The 11176-nt window shown below is 57.4% G+C and overlaps 1 long non-coding RNA gene across 1 annotated transcript; it reads left to right on the top strand.

Moving 5' to 3' along the window:
- The first annotated feature begins 50 nt into the window (after nucleotides 1–50).
- On the top strand, nucleotides 51–9297 carry LOC141996377 (uncharacterized). The gene is made up of 4 exons (XR_012641537.1): nucleotides 51–471; nucleotides 603–1077; nucleotides 4508–4590; nucleotides 8987–9297. It is a non-coding gene; the product is annotated as an uncharacterized LOC141996377 (long non-coding RNA).
- The last annotated feature ends 1879 nt before the right edge of the window (nucleotides 9298–11176 follow it).

Here is an 11176-nt window from a genome sequence, read left to right as displayed (position 1 = left end):
CCTCGAATCCCCCTATTCCCTTCCCTTGGGTCCCCCTGGACACCTCAACCCCACAGTCCGCCCCCCACATATATCCTGGTCACTCATTCACACGCTGAGCTAGTCCTTCAGGGGCCCCCACAGCCCACCAAACTTCCCCATCCATGAGCCCCGTGGCCCTGTGGCCGGGAACGGGGGGGCAAGCTCCCAATGTGGCTGGGCTGGGTGTGGGTGTGAATCTTTTCCTGTCTGGTGTGTGCTGGGCTCACAAAGACTCTTTGCTCCCTCAGGGTGGGGTGTGGTTTTTGGCCGAAGGTGACACCGTTTGGGAGCCCTGTGGATGCGACGGGGTGTCTGGAATGGGGCGTGTGTGATCCCACGGTGCCCCTTCCCCTCTGCCTGCAGAGCTGAGGACAGACGGGTCTGAGGAGCAGAGCAGGAGCTCTGGGAAGGAGAACAGCGATATGAAGATGGCATCTAAGACGAGGCCAGGTGAATTCTGTGGAGGGAGACATGCTGGACAACACCAAGGGTTGGGGAGACAACCAGGTGTGAGCCCAGGGCGCAAAGAGAGCTGGGGGAGGGTGTCTGTGTCTGTAACACTACCCTGTCCTCTCTCACAGATGGAGTCCAAGAGGGATAGGAAGGAGAGGACGAGCGCCCCAGTACTCAAGAATAATAAGGTGCATCCTAGCTGGGCCCGGGGCTCTGCGGGGTTAAGACCAGTGGAAGGGACAAGAGTCTCCTGTGCAGAGTGACGATTTTGGGTGCAGGTGCACTGGGGTGCTTCTAATTGTAGCTCCGAGAACATCATGGGAAGGGGGTTCAGGGTAGAGCCCTGGGGTGTGGGAGATGCAAGAAGCAGAGCCTCGCCATCATGGCAGAGTGTGACGATAACTTTTGTTTTTCCTTCTTGCGTTGTGTTTGGCACCAAGGGAAAAGAAGTGTGTAAGTGTGTGTGTGTATGTTGGAGAGTGAGGGGGGTGGGGACAGAGTCCGTCCTGGTGGAGAGATGGAAAGCGAGCAAGAGCGCAAGCACTGTTGATGCCAGGCAAGACCTGTTCAGCTGGGAGTGGAGCAGCTGTCGCTGTCAGTGAGGTAAGTGTCTGGTTAGGGGAGGGCTCTGGTCACAGCCCCCCTGGCTCCAAGCAGGGACTTCCCATTAGCTGGTGTGGGTTTCCTGCGTAGCTGTGGCTTCAAGGGAGATGATGTTGCCATTTGCGGGGGCTGATCATCTCTCTGGCCAGGAGTGGGGTGTGCTCCCCAGGAGAAGGTTGGATCCCTGAGAGTGACTCCCTGTTCTGAGTTTCTTTCCTTCCTCATAGGTTTCTCTCTCTCTCTCTCTCTGTCTTCTCTACTGTGTTGGCCAACTCACACTCAAACTCTCTCTCTCCTTTCATGGACACTTGTTATGTTCAGTTGCCTGCATCCTCTTCCTCTGCTCCCCCCCTCCCAGTTTCCTCTGGGCTCGGCTGGGTCTGTCTGCCTATGGCCATGGTCTCTGCCCTACTGGGAAGGACGTGTACTGCCTGCCAGGCTATGGGGGTTGCTCCTCCCACTCCCTATCTTCTTAGAGAGTCTGGGGAGACTTCATTGGTGTAACTGGGTCACAGCGTGAGTGGCCAGTCATGCCTTTTGGGCTCTGGGGTCTGAGACGGAGAGGGGTGGCTCGCTCTCTTTGGGCGACTTTGGGCACAGGAGAAGTGGGGCTGGGATTAGAGATGCCAAGAACCCCCCTAATCACTCTCTAGTTCCATTACTACATCACCCAAAAGCCTCGCTCAGGGTCCACGCCCAGTGCTGGGTTTCTGATTAACCTTTGGTGGGCCCGGTGCCAACGTATTTGTGGGTGCCCCATGGGGGCAATGGAGCATGGCGCGGGGGGGGGGTCTGTCCTCAGAGCGAGGGGTCAGTCAGGGGCAATATGGCATGGCGGGGCAGCCCCGCTCCACCCAGAACGAGGGCACTATTTACGAACCAGCAGTTGCCAGATGCACAATGGCCCACCCAGCCCTGTGCTGCCAGCGTGCCCCTTCTCCTCGGGGGTGGGCCCATACTGTGTCACACAGCCCCCCTGCCCAACACTTGAACATCCCCCCTCCAATTCCCTATGGCCAAAGCCCCCCCAGACCCGCTATGCCCAGCGTGCCCCCTCCCCAGACCCTGCGAAATATGCACAGCGCCCAGCACAACACCACAACTGTCCAGCACCCCCAACAGAACCCCCACTCCCTAGTGCCCCAGCACACACGTTCCCTGCCCCCTCACAGCCCAGCATCCCCCGGCTCCAGGCCCTCTAGTGACCCACTCCCCCAAGCCCTGCCTCCTGGCCCCACTCACTGGCCCTGCTGGGAGGTGACTGTGTCAGCCGGGCTGAACCGCCAGAGCTGGACCTGGGGCGGGGAATCGCTCTGGCCCCTTGGAAGTGGTGCAATCAGCCAGTCCAGGGCCTGCCCCTGCCGGGCTCCATCAGGACCCATTGCCTGGAGGGGCCCAGCCAAGCCCCTCCCCCCGCACTGCCCTCCCCCAACCATCCGAGCCTGGCCAGGCTTCTGCATCAGTCCCAGGCAGCTCAGCTCCGGGGAGACAGGTGGGGCCCGACAGGCCTGCAGCTGGAGGTGCACTGGCGTCCTGCCAGGGGACAGAAAGAAGCTGGCAGGGGGGCCACGGGGTGGAGAGGAGTCCTTGGCCGGCCATGGAGCAGGCTGAGAGGAGTAAATGGTGGGCAGGGGTGGGGACCAGTGGGGTCTCAGGGTGCAGTGCATGCGGAGCAGGCCACGGCCCCTTCTGAGCATGGGCCCGGCTCCATGGAGCCACTGGTGGTCTTGTTAACCTGGCACTGCCCATGCTTCGAAGAGGCCGTGGCCCAGCCCCTTCCACTTGCCATGTGCCCTCAGGTCCCACTGCCCGCTGGCTCGTCTCCCCTCCCCCTGTCCACTGCTCGCTCCTCTCAGCTGGCCAGGCCCGGGGCTCCTCTCTTCCCCCTTCCCTCCTCACCCCCCCGCCACTGCTGGCTCCTCTCCGCCGCGGGTGGTGGAAGTTCTACAGCGAAGGCTCTTTTATCGGGCACTAGCTCTCTTAGCTCAGGGCATGGGGCTCCCACTGGTGTCTCTAGACTTCGTCCTCTGCCCCGTCTCTCCGAACTCCCCAAGTCTTGTGGAAACGAGCCTGCTCCTCTCGCAGGTGGCTGACAAAGGAGGCTCCGGCCCGGTGAGGCTCTGGCATTGTGCAGAGTACGGTGCAGCAGGGAGTTAACACTAGGGCCATAGTTCTTCCTTCCCAGAAACAGGACGTACGTGTGGAAAATGGGGCAACTCCCCCAGCCCCCGCAGGGCAGCGCAAGGTCAGTGTTTGTCAACAGGGAGCAGCAGGAACTCCTACCCCTGCATGGGCTGGGATGGATACCTGGCTGTCCTGGGCCCCTAGAGGTCTGAGAGCAAAGGGAAGGTTTGTTTGTGGATTTTCCCCTTCGGGGAACCGAAGGAGCTTTTTCTCTGAGAGCTGCATGGGAGGAAGCGAAGGCTCAACCCTGAGCTGGAGGCTGGCAGCGATATTCTGTTCAGGGCTGGTGGGGGGAAGCTCCCTGCAGTGAGGCTTAGAGGCTCTCTGCTAAAATCTGGCCTGGAAGGTGTTAGTGTTGTGATATTTGTTCAGTGCTGATTGATTGGCTGTAGGAGCTCTGTTGGAAAGAGTGCCACCCTGTCATAAAACTAAAGGGAAGGGTAAACCCCTTTAAAATCCCTCCTGGCCAGAGGAAAAATCCTCTCACCTGTAAAGGGTTAAGAAGCTAAAGGTAACCTCGCTGGCACCTGACCAAAATGACCAATGAGGAGACAAGATGCTTTCAAAAGCTGGGAGGAGGGAGAGAAACAAAGGGTCTGTGTCTGTCTGTGTGATGCTTTTGCTGGGGATAGAACAGGAATGGAGTCTTAGAACTTTTAGTAAGTAATCTAGCTAGGTATGTGTTAGATTCTGATTTCTTTAAATGGCTGAGAAAAGAACTGTGCTGAATAGAATGACTATTCCTGTCTGTGTGTCTTTTTTGTAACTTAAGGTTTTGCCTAGAGGGATTCTCTATGATTTGAATCTAATTACCCTGTAAGGTATCTACCATCCTGATTTTACAGAGGTGACTCCTTTATTTCTATTAAAAGTCTTCTTGTAAGAAAACTGAATGCTTTTTCATTGTTCTCAGATCCAAGGGTTTGGGTCTGTGGTCACCTATGCAAATTGGTGAGGATTTTTACCAAACCTTCCCCAGGAAGTGGGGTGCAAGGGTTGGGAGGATTTTGGGGGGAAAGACATGTCCAAACTACGTTTCCCAGTAAACCCAGTTAGAGTTTGGTGGTGGCAGTGGAGATCCAGGGTCAAAGGATAAAATTAATTTGTACCTTGGGGAAGTTTTAACCTAAGCTGGTGAAAGTAAGCTTAGGAGGTTTTCATGCAGGTCCCCACATCTGTACCCTAGAGTTCAGAGTGGGGAAGGAACCTTGACACACCCCAGCTCTCAGTTCTGCTGACTTTGCAGGTGGACGCTGCCTTTTGGGTCCTAGTTCCTGTCGGGCTCCCCGTCTGCGTGCTGGGAGGAGCCATCCTGTTCTCTGTACAGCAGTGAGTGCGTGTGCTGGGGCAGGGTGGGGTGGGGGAGCGGGGGGGAACTAAGCCGTAGGGAAGGAAGGGGGTGGGATGAGGAGGGCTGGGGCAATAGGGAAGGAGCACGGGATGGGGAAGAGAAGGGGATAGAGGAAGCGGGGGCAGGGGGAAGCGGGGGCCCGGCATGCAGTATCCCCTTGGCAGCAGCTGAGGCTCCCCATTAAGCAGGCCCATCAAACCCTCATCCTGACAAGCCCCCACCTCCCCTGCACCTGGACCACCCCGATAAGCCCCCCGGACACCCACCCCACAGAGCCCCAGCCTGCTGCACTTGGACCCGCACTCCAATGAGCCCTACCTCCCCTGCACCCGGACCCGTCCTGCGCTGAGCTCCCCACACCTACACACCTCCTGCTGAGCCCCAGCCACCTTCACTTGGAGCCCTCTGCAGAGTCCCACTGCGCCTGCACCTGGAGCCCCCCAACAAGCCCCTGTGCATCCAGATCCCGCAGTGAGCCACTTCACCCCGACTGCTCCACACAGAACCCTCTTACCCCACCCGGATCCCCTCACACTGAGCCCCTCCACACTTCGATCCTGCCAGGCTGAGCCTGTCTGCCCACACCTGGCACAGAGGGGCAGTGGCCAAGAGTGTTTCTGGGGCAGGTTTATCCCTTACAGTGTGTCAGGGTCGGGTGCAGCCTCACAGCCGAGTCCCTATCCTGGGAGCGGAGGGGGAAGGCTGCAGGGTGATCTCCCACCTCCACGCAGCCAGTGGCCTCTGCTCCCCACTGCCAGGCCGGAGCTTCCACATTCATTTATTGACAGATAACGTTTGCAGAATTTTAAAATAGTGCACAGAATTTTTAATTTTTTTGTGCTGAATTCCCTCAGGAATATGGGGTGCTGGGCAGTTCGGCGGGGGGGGGGCTGTGAAAGGGGTGCTGGGCATAGGGGTCTGTAGGCCAGATCTCTGGGTGAGGGGGCACTGGGCATGGGAGTTGCTGGGCATAAGAGGGTGGGGAGCAATGGGCAGGGGGGTGGTATGGCAGAGCACGCTGGCAACGGAGGGCTGGGTGGGCCAGTATGTGTCTGGTGGCTGCGGGTTTGCAAACAGTGCCCCTGTGTGGGGCTGTGCAGACCGGAGCTGTGTCACCCTCCCCCCGCCCCCCCCCGTGCCTTACCCCTGGCCGGCCCCTGGCTCTGGTGATCAACCCCCGTTTCTGCCATACCCCATTTCCCCAAGGGGACCCACATATATGTTTGGTGCCGGGCTCACAGAAGGTTAATCAGGCCCTGTCCACACCTCCTTGTGCTGGGCACTGCACCGACACCCAGAGGGCCAGCAGGATGCATGAGGAGATAGATGAGTGTGTGAGGCAGATGGGTGAAGGGCTGTATGTTGCATACAGTGGGGGCGGATGGGGGGCTTGAGGGTTGGATGGACAGTGGGACAGGTGGAGAGCTGCAGGGACGGGTGGTGACGTCACGGGCCAGAGGTGTGATGGGTTCAGCTCATGGGTGCTGGCCCTGTCATCTCCTGCCCCCATCTGCCCTGGACTCTGCCCCGTCTCTTGCAGGCAGCACTCAGCAGAGTCAGGCCCTGTAGCATTACACTGGTGCCTCCATCCTGTGCGTACACCTGTGCACAGGGTGCTGCTGAAGAGCTCAGGCCTGGACAAGCCAGCGGGCTCACGGCTGCTGAGCCAGCTCCTCCAAAGACTGCCCCAGATCTCCCCCTCCTTGGGCAGCAAGACCCTGGCTGGAGGGGCTCCTTGTCCCTCCTTGCACCCAAAGCAGCCTGCTCGGCAGAGAGACTGAGGTCCCCTGCCTCCGCCCAGCCTCTAGCTGGAGCTGCTCCAGCCCCGAATTGCTGGTATCCCAGCCTGGCTGGAGTTGGTGTGATGTCCTCGCAGAGTCAGTTCTTTCTCCCTGATAGATTATGATTTTCCCCTCTGCAGTTAGTTGGTCTTTCTCTGCTTCCCCAGAACCCCTCCCCAGAGTCTGTCATTGCTTCCCCTAAAAGCTGCTTCCCCTTTGGGTCTCTGTGTTCTGGGGTCTCTGCTGTAGGCGGGGACACTGCTCTGGCTATGGGCAGGTGCTCAGCAAGGTGAGGATTGTAACTCAGAGCTTTCTTCATCAGAAATTTAAATAAAATTAGCCTTTGCCTCATTCCTTAAAGTGCTGAGTAACACACAGGCACACGCCTGCTCACCAGGGATATGTGTGGGTCCGTGTCAGGGTGCAGGGCCCCCTGGTGCCCAGGTGAGGCAGTGCATGGTGAATATCACTCCTGTTGGGGCACTGACCCCTGCTGGCCAGGTGGGATAGTGCCCTATGTGTATCTCCCCCCCAGCACTGTGATAGTGACCCCTGCTGGCCAGGCACGGGAGTGCCCTGTAGGTGCCTTCTAGTTGGAGCAGTGACTCCTGGTGGCCAGGTGCGGCAATGCCTGGCATGTATCCCCCCTCTCATTGCTGCAGCGACCTCTGGTGGTCACTGAGGGCAACTGCCTATGTGACCCCACCACTACCATTGTGACCAGCCTGCAGAGGAAAGGTGCGGCCGAATTACCGCTGCCGCGGAAAGACGAGGGCCGCCCTGACAGCACCCGGAATGCCCCTTTCCCAGTGCCGCCGCAGCACCTGCTTGGAACGCTGGTGCCTGGAGCCGGCCCGGCTGTGCTGGAATTGAGGGGGAGTCGGGGGCAGCAAAGCAATGGCTCTTCCCCGGGGGCTGCCTGCAGGGGTTGGTCCCTACCCACTTCCGGAGTCATCAGCCCTGTAGGAGCAGGCAAGCGGTGGGAGTTCCAACCTTCCCAGGTGCGGTGGGGCTCGGGCTTCAGGCTTCTGCCCTAGGATGGGGGGTGGGGGGGCTCAGGCAAGATCCATGGAACGTGGGCTGGGGGGGGGGAGGAGAAGTCTGTAACTCATGCAGTTATCGATATATGTATGACCTCAAATATTACCAATCTGCCCCCCCTCACCAAAAAACCCCCCAAACCCAACCAACCAACCATCTCCCCAACAGACTCTCCATCTGGAAAGCATTCATCCCTCACACTGATGAAAAGACTCACAGTAGAAAAAGGATCAGCTTTTAAAACAATCCTCCTGCAAGACGAAGAAACTCACATCTTTAGGCTCAGAAAACACTCCCAAGAAACGTTAATAAGATGTTGTCATGAAGAAATCAAAGGGACGGGGGACGGGGTCCGAGGCACCGGAAGTGGCTGCGGCAGCCCTCTCCCGGCTGCCCTCCCCCCTGGACCTGGGGCGACGGTCCGGTTCCGACACGGGGGAGCCGGAACGGAGTGGGGGGTGGCTGTGAACAGAAGGCCGGGCCTGGCCTTTGGGGACGGGGGAAGGGGTGTGCTCCATGTGTAATTCTGGGGGATGGGGCTGAAGGGACACCCCAGGGGTGTGTGATGAGGGAGGAACTGGGGGAGGGGAGACTGGCAGTTAAGGGGGGGCTGCAGTGAAGGGGAGTATGTGGTAGCAGTTGGGGGGCTGAGGCTATTTGCGGTGGGGGGATCGGGGAGCCTGACTAAGTGGGATGCAGAGGCTGTGGTGTGGGGGGTCACAGAATTGTCTGGTGGGCTTTGCGGGAGGACTCCATAGCTAGTGGGGCCCAGAGTGCCCCAGCCAGTTTCTAGGTCCTGGGGGGTCAAGGTCCGGGATCCAGTGGCTCCTGTGAGGTGCCCCAGGGCTATAGTGACTGGCAGGGGGCTGGACAGCAGCACCAGGCTCCTTGAGGAGGGGCTGGGAATGAGGACACTGAAGGCTATGGTGGGGGAGGGGAGCCCGGACAGCACCATGGCCATTGCAAGGGAGGTTTTGCCGGGGGGGGGGGGGCATTGGAGAGTCTGAGGGGGTTGTTGCTTAGGGAGATGCTGTGGGTGTGCGGTTGCCAAGAGGGACCCCCCACCTTCCACAGCCATTGCTGGGGAACTTGTGGGGGGACCTCAGGGAGCAGGTTTGTGCTGAGGTGATTGGAGCCGGAAGGGGCTGGGGCTGTAGGGATTGGAGCAAGGCAGGTGGGGGCAGTGTGGTGGGGAGGGCACTGCAGCCATTGGGGGAGGATGGACCTGGAGGGAGCTGGGTCCGTAGGGAGGGGGGTAAAGGGGTGCGGAGGTTGTAGCAAGTGTGGGCCAGGGGTTCCTTTGGTCAGTAGCGGGGACTGGGGGTGCGTGTGAGACTTGTGCCATCCCCACTGAGAAGCTGACAGGAGGGGACATATAGGAGAGGTAGGGAGGCAGAAGCATCTGCCCCAGGGGAGGTAGCAGAGAGTTTGGGTGGGGTGGGGAAGCAGCCTGGAGGCGAGGTTGGCTCTGGTGCAAAGTAGTGTGTTGGGAGGAAGAGAACACACGTTTAAACACTGATTGAAATTACACAAGTGCCACTTTCTCCTGCAGCCAACCCTAGGGGCCTCAGTGACAAGAAAAGGATTTACAAGTAGGAAAGTGAGATTGAAACGACAAAGGTTAGCAGGGGGATGCTGAGCGTAAGACCTGAAATGTATCCGTGTGGTTCCCAGGATCAAATCTCAAGAAATGGTCTTACAGTCGACAACCAAAGCGCACCCAGCTGAAGCTCTGGGCAGCCCTTCACAAGCTGTTCTAAAAAATACTTCAACAGAAACTCTAGACTGGAGCCTGCCCCCTGATCAGAGCAGGAGCCCCAACGCACCTCTGCTCATTGACCCCCCACCTGCCCCCAGCCCTCACAGGACAATTTAACTGTCACAGCAGCAGCTGCATTGAGTTTGCTGTGGCCATAAGTTCAACTAAAGCAAAAATGTGTTTGGGAATCACGGGACTGGATGATAACGGCCTAGTGGCCTTAAAATCCCTGGCTGGTTTAATGCCTTGGACCCCTCTCAAAAGAAGCTGCTCACAGGGTAAGAGGCTCCTGTGACACTTGAAAACATGCAGCAGTTCTACTGCTGGAAGGGCAGGGCCAGAGGAGAGGCCCAGCAACCTGCCCCAGGATTTGGCATTTCCTCAGGATTATGGGACCTTCCCTGAACACTGTTAGATGCATTAATTGATTTTATTGGGGGAGGGGGGGACTGTTAGACAGTCATTTACAATTTTTCCCTTTATAGACTTAAGCAACCAAATAAAATATTGTAAACTGCAGAATTCTGTAGCTCTGGTCCCTGTTGCTGCTGCCCCATTCTGTAGCCCTTGGTCCCATTTTACTCCTTTCTTGCTGTCTCCATTGGATTGGTCTGTAGGATGAGCTCATGGGCAATACGGAGCCAACAGGGCTTGCCTGAAGAAGAAGTGGAGCTCTACAAGGTATCTGCAACCCTAGCTCCCCTCCCAGGGACTACAGCTGGCCAGGACAGCCCATTAACTGCATTGGAGGCTTGCTCCTCCTGCGTATTTCCTCTCCAGGTAGCTTTTCTTGCTAGCAGGGTACGAATGTCATGCAATGAGTGACATCTGGTCTGTGCTGCCTCTGCCCTCATCAATCTGCTGCAATGCTGTCAGTGCAATATTGTAACTGCTCACGCTGTGGCCACTGTGAAATTGCTATGACTGCATGGGCAGACAGAGCAAAAATCCATCGGAGAACTGCTCATCTAGGCACTTCTTCAATTCAGGTAATTATGGATCTAAATCCCCATGACTGCTCTGAAAGTCTCAGCCTCCGTATTGCCACCACGTGATTTTATCATGGGTCTCATGGTATTTGGGGTTTCCAAGAGCCCAGCTCCTGGCGTCCAATGGCTAGATGAGAACTTTGGCTTTCATTTAAGAAAAATAAAGTTAAGTTTCTAGCCCTAGTAGATGCAGAGAATTGAAAATGTGACCTCATTCCACCCGAAAGGCTCAGGAATCAAACAGCAAAGAGTGTCCCTTACATGAAGGGGGACCCTGGGGAAGAGCAGACCCCCAGCCCAGCATTAAAACACAAGACTGTTTCTATAGAAGGCTCAGTGGGGTGAGGTGAATCAACTTTCTGGTCTAGACAGGTTCTCATAACATGCTTGGTAGCTTTCCTGCCTTTTGTCTCTTCTCACACAGCCCAGTTCTCTTCACCCCAAGCCCCATTTCTGCTGGGTGGAGTGATAGTGATCCTTGCTCTTCTGCCCTCATTCCCTCCACCGATCCCCAATGTCTCCCCTCACTCCCCAGAGTGTTTCTAGGGCCTATCAGATCAAACCCCAGGAGTTTGGCTTTGACACCCAAACAAACCCAGGACTTTGGCATCCAAAATCTGGAGGCCTGTTTGTGATGGGGTGTACCTGGCCCCTTGTGGCCTCCTCCTGGTGGCCCTGCAGTCCTACTCCCTGCCCCAGGAAGGAGCAGCAGAGGGGGCTCCTCTAGGCTTGCCTAGAGAAGCCTCATGGAAGCAGCCAGTCAGAGCCCAGCAGCCTCCTATAAAAAGGAGCTGCAGGACCTCAGCTGCTCAGTTCCTTGCTGGGGGTGGAGGAGCAAAGAAGGGTGCTCAGCTCTGGCCAAAAGGCATTTGATAGGCTGCACGAGCTAAACTGGGGAGTGAGAGGAACTGAAACCGTTATGAGGTAGAGGTGGGGAGAGGCCCAGGGAATGTAGCAGGAATTAATGAAAGGAAGCAGTAGGCACTTGCTGTTG

The sequence above is a fragment of the Natator depressus genome, chromosome 12 (assembly GCF_965152275.1).
Source record: "Natator depressus isolate rNatDep1 chromosome 12, rNatDep2.hap1, whole genome shotgun sequence".
Classification (NCBI taxonomy): Eukaryota; Metazoa; Chordata; order Testudines; family Cheloniidae; genus Natator; species Natator depressus.
This window is presented reverse-complemented; position numbering and strand designations above follow the sequence as displayed.